The following is a 5,814-nucleotide window of genomic DNA, read 5'->3' on the forward strand; positions in this document are numbered from 1 at the left end:
CTAGGGATTGGTGTTGCGTGGGAAATCAGCAATACATGATTTTATATGGGCTTATCGGAGTAATTAGGATGACCAAGATCGGCATCCTAGAGTTTGAAGAATTTACTGTTTCGGCACTCTTCTTCTCAACCTCACTGGACGGGCAACTCCTCAATCGATGTTGTAATTTGTGACCGTGCACTTGTTGCTGATCTGTGCCTAGATTACTTCTAATTTTGCTTAACCACGAAACAAGTCCTACTCAACAATCTATGATTTTACTTCCACGTATCAGTGATGACTATATAGACATGGACTAAATCCTGGCTAGCTCATCACATTAGTGAAGGCCATGGTCGGTGACGATTGGCGACACGTAGGACTCCGGTGAGAAGAAAAGGTTGCTCCGTATAGTAGACACAGGTGGTATGTATACTTTATTTTCCATATATAAATATAAATTATAGTGAAAGACTAGCTAGAGGAGGAGCACCATCGTAGATGGGCCGGATCTGGTTGGTTTATGTAACTTTATACTGGTTTAATCGCCTCTATGACGCTAAGATAGTTTTGCTGAACTTGGCTTTTCTAGCACTTCAATTATTTATGATGACTGCTACACGAAAATATTTTGATCTTTATGATTGGAATACTGCAAGAACTTATTCTCCTATGTTGCTAGACCATTTTTTATGATTTAAAGTTCACGTATTTTTCTCTTCCGCAGCAACGCGCGGGCATTGTTCTAGTTAATAGTTAATAGAGGATGACATGGATGAAAGTTAATTGGACAACCAAGTAGAGAGGGATCAGAAACAAAAGTAATGCTGAGCAAGACATGGACAAAGTATGCTATTTTGTTTCTAGTTTCCGTAGAAAAGAAACAGGAGAATTCTTTCAATCAAAACGTTCCCAAGTAAAACCATCTCAGAACGAACATTACCAAACTGCAAACAATATCGCAAAACAGCAGGGGATACCAACCAGGAGAAAACGCCTTACCAAACTACAAATACTGACAAACATTAGAAGTTTAGGGAAATGGGCCATACTAGTTACAGAATTACAAAAGATTAGGGTTGAATAGAAAATTTCCATCTAATCCTATGAATAAGATGACCGTGATATCAAGGTAAATCAATAGGTGACTAAAAAATAATTTAAAATATCCAAACATGTGTAAGTCTACACCTCAAAGGAACTATCAACATGTCACTGCAGGACGGATTTGACCCAGAAATCCAACCTAGTCCACTAAACTTGAGTTCCTTTTGTCTAGATAAAAGCCTGTAACTCACCAATTTCTAAAATGAACCCTTCGACAAACATATATGTGCCTACTCAAAACAATTCCAATTCGGCATGGATGTCATATCTTGCAACTAAGCAAACATCAGTCCTAAAAAAATTGGCGAAAACCCAACACATGCCACCTTTCCACATTGAAACCACTCCGTGATACCAACAAAAGCAAAAAAATGAACATAGGTCATCATATCGAAGTACCTATTTAAACTAGGTGAAAACAATTAAACTTATAGCTGCAGTTCAAAAGGCATATAGAACAGATGATTAACTAAGTGGAAAAGGAATAACAAAGCAGACAAAATAAATATATCAAACGGAAAATGAAATGGATCAAAACAAATCTCTTATCCATTTGGTGCTCTGCAAAAATAAATGCACCAAACCAGCAATTGAAACAAGAATGCAGCAGCAGCCAGCTGCTTTTTGTTGTCAGCTTGGGAGTGCAACGATGAATGCATACTAAGCATAATCATTTCAAAAGAACCAGATCTTATGGGTAGTGCAAAATTGGAAGAGAACCAAAAGGTCGAAAAGGAAGTTCACGACCAATGGAAGAGAGACTACTAAAAAAATTCTAGTGCAAATTAAGGCAACAGAACGCACCTTACAACAGGCCGTAGTAGCCATTCTTTTCCCTGGCGTCCTCCGAGCGGATGGAGGTAGTCGCCGTTCCTGAATCCCACTATATCACATCCTCGACGTCACCGCCGCCTCGGGACTGTACCACCATCCCAAGCTACCTAGGGTTTTCGCCTCATACACACAAAAAAACAGTGAGACCTCCTATACTCCATAATCTAGAGCAGAGCAAATAAAGATGAAATGATTTTGTTGATGAAAGGAAGGCAAAGAAGCAGATCTAATGTAGTAAGAGTTCTGTTGTAAGAATTGCTATCATCAGAATCAAACCACAACAAGAAAATAGAGGATCTAAACAAAATTCTATCAAGATTACTACATAACACCAACCCATAACGTCCATGAGTTAAGGCCTTTAACAACAAGAATAAGTTGATGAATTACAGATCGCATACATATATTCAGTCAAGAATTTTGAAGCAACTGTTGCAGATGCAACATAAAACTTTGCTATCCCAGTTTCTTAATAAGGAGGCAAGTGCCAAACTGTAGTAGCTTAGAATAAGGGTGAATTATTATTTGTGCTTTTCAAAAATCACAGTGCCGCCTTACTGCAGCTCGGAAGGAATATACACAAAAATTACCAGACTCTAACATGTGAACGCTATGTGCTTGAAAACACAACGTAAAAGTAATGAGCACCCGTAAATAGAAGATTCGAGGGCATAAAAAATTAACTTATTATGCAACATCTTTGGTTTCAACATCATTGGTTCAGTTGAGTGGATGATGAGTAGATACCAAGCATGACTAAATATATACTATATCTTCCAAGCCCAAAATCCATTTCTCTCTGAAGATACTAAATGGAACAAAAAAAAATAGCTGTGGATACTAGCATGAATGATTTTCCTTCATTAACATGCCAACACATTGACTCTTGGACAAGACAAGAGTTCTCACTATTAAAAAAACATAGGAATCTACTAGTCATCAATTATCACCACAAACACACATGTGGCTCGATAGCCACAGAAGATGGAGCACATAGAGGAGATTGTAACCACAAGAGAAGAGATCAACATCTTCTCACTATTTAAAGAAAACCTAGAAATCTACTAGCCATCATTTATCACCGCAAACACACACGACGCCATAGCAGATAGAGCACATATAGGAGATTGTAACCAGAACTCACCATAGGGTTATGTAACCGAGGAGGAGACATCACGCGCCGTAAGACGCCACCATTGCATCGGAATCCCTGGCCATTCCACCCACAGGGGCGCGAGCAGTAGGAAGGCCACTGCGTCGACATGAGCAGCTGCAGGACTCGTCGGACTAAGGGTTTACGAAAGCTCTTCCTGTTACCTGATGGTAATAACATACATGTATTACTTCGGTGATCATGTTTACAAAATGGAGAGCTATAGTTAGTTTTGACCAGTGATTTGGTGCTATAGCAGTATAGCACCATGAATGCTCACACGTGCAATGCTTATACATAAACCTGATTAATATGCTAACTGCTCCAAGAACTATAAACTACTCTACGGAGATTACACAATGTCTACTACAAATGTCTTTGTTTCTCATTCGCCTCATTCCCAACCGTTCACTTCCCTTGAAGAATTTCCCCTAACCATGTGCACGTGCAGCTCTTGTGTTCATCTGCATGACAGAATTCACATGCACATACACACTTGGGTAGGAGCACACGATGTGCTCTGCTACCTAGCAGAAAAGAAAGCAAGAAAGACATGAAGCATCAACAACAGCGATACTGTTGCTCCTTTGCTCATGATTTGCAGCTGCTACTGCGGTGGACAGTGGTTACAAATCAGCTACTTGAAGATATTGTGGCCAAATACTGATAGAAGGGGAAACATATGATATGTAGTAGTAGCTTAATTAGCGTGTATTTATTAGTTTTCAGGGGTTTTCAGTTTAGCGAGCAAAGGGGAAAACTGAACCTTGATGTCGACGAGGTCCTGCTGCACTGTGGCGACGGCGCTGGGGATTGGGGGCGAGCTCCTCCAGGTCGTGGACGCGCCCCTCCTCCTGGCCTTCGGATGAGGTGCTCGCGGCCGGATACATGGCATCCCTGCCTTCCGGCGATCCCGGCCGCGAAGACGCCGGTGATGCAGTGCACGGCGGTCAAATTTAGACACTGGCGTCGACGAGGTCCTGCTAAACGGCGGCGTCCGCGGTGGGGCTTAGGGGAGAAGAGCGTGGACGCGCGCCTTCAGATTCTGCGCGTGGAAATATGCATCGTGATGAATCTAATGGTATTCATTTGGTACTCGATCAAGGTGTTGATATTTTTCTCTACATGCTTGGTCAAACTGTATATAGTTTGACTTCTAAAAAAAACTTATATGCACTATATTTTGGTAAGGAGGGAGTACTATTTCTGTGAAATGAAGTGTTTATATACCAGTTTTATGTATTTTTTTAAAGATCTACGAAACTATACAATAAAATGGTTGTGTGGGTGAATGAATGTAGAGCAAGGGCTTGGCCCGTTGAAATAAAAACTCCCTTATGTATGGGGGCAAAAGGGGCAAATAGCTCACACGCGACGTTTCTCACCGCTATTGTCTCTCATGCGACATAGTTGACGGGAATAGCTGCCATACGACGTCTGTGAGCAGCAAAATAGCTCCGACCCACCCATGTTGATGAAACGACCGTGTCACTTGTTTGGGCTGGTTAAGGAGTCATGAATTAGGGTTAGGGACTGCGGGACCCACTCCTTTAGGCCGGTTGAGTCAAACCATCCCCGACCGACCGAGCAGGAACCAACCGTGCCGAAACGGAGCGCGCCATCTGAACGGCAGATCCCTCTTCGGCGGCGGCGGCGGCGGAGCTTCCCCTCCTGGGCGTGGCGGTTCTGGCATCGGCGGTGAGTCAAATGGAGCCCATTCTCATTACTCTGACCCAATTTTGGCGAGGAGCTTCCGAATCTGACCCAATTTTGCCCGACACGCAGACATTTGAGGGGGAGGGGCGGCGACGGCGGTGGTGGTGGTGGCAGCAGCAGGCGGGCAGGCCAGCAGCCCTGCATTGGATGGAGCCGGAAGATTCAAATTCGAGGTAATCCATCACCCTCGTGCTGATTTAGCTTTTGATTAGAGCTCGTTCGGTAGCATTTCATCTCACTCCCGCGCGCCGAAAACAGGGGAGATGGCCGGCGCCCGCGTAGCTTCGAATTGTCAGTCGAGTTCTTTGTATCTACGGCGAAGCTAGCTGATGGTAGCTTGAGGAACATCGAGAATGGCAGATTAGTTAGTTGGGAGGTTGAATTAGAAGAGATGGATCCACAAGAACTAGTTCTCCAACAAGAGCAAGCGGTGAGGAATGTTGTGGAGAAATTAGGGGAGAGTATTCCTTGGGGTCCGGCGCAAGAAGTGGCATTGCTATGGTACAACGAGAGTAAGGGCGAGTATTCAAGAATTGAGGATGGCGGATCGCTTGTTGATGAAATTGATCGGCAACAGGGGTGGGAACGCGAAAGTGCTACATTTCGGGCCGAGCTTATTGATCTAAAACCAGATTCACTGGTTGGATATGTGCCATCAAAGTTTGCTGTTCAGATTGAGGAGGATGAGTGGGCTGCAAGTAGACAGATAATGCCCATTGTAACCGAGCCGACGGTGTTAGCTGATGATGCACAAGAGGGCTGTGATGGTGCTGCAAATGGGGCTGTTGTTGACTGGAATTCAGTAGAACTCGCTGAACAAACTGATTTGGTCATAGCACCAATGGATGATACTGAGATGGCCAATCTGTTTGGAATTCCAGTAGATGAGAAAGACAAGAAGAACAAGAAGAACAAGAAGGGGAGGGATGCAGCTGATAGTTATGAAGATGTGGATCCAGAGTTGATGAAGGAAGCTGCAGATGATGTTGATGATGCAAATGTTGAAGAGATGGTAAATGTGTATG

The 5,814-nt window shown here is 43.3% G+C and overlaps 1 long non-coding RNA gene across 1 annotated transcript; it reads right to left on the reverse strand.

Annotated features, from left to right (window-relative positions):
• Window positions 1-1,892: 1,892 nt before the first annotated feature.
• LOC124657927 lies at window positions 1,893-4,063 on the reverse strand. Its single transcript, XR_006988933.1, has 3 exons — window positions 3,840-4,063; window positions 3,065-3,237; window positions 1,893-2,027 (listed from the first exon to the last, which is right to left on the reverse strand). It is a non-coding gene; the product is annotated as an uncharacterized LOC124657927 (long non-coding RNA).
• Window positions 4,064-5,814: the final 1,751 nt, after the last annotated feature.

Source organism: Lolium rigidum, chromosome 5, assembly GCF_022539505.1.
Source record: "Lolium rigidum isolate FL_2022 chromosome 5, APGP_CSIRO_Lrig_0.1, whole genome shotgun sequence".
NCBI lineage: Eukaryota > Viridiplantae > Streptophyta > Magnoliopsida > Poales > Poaceae > Lolium > Lolium rigidum.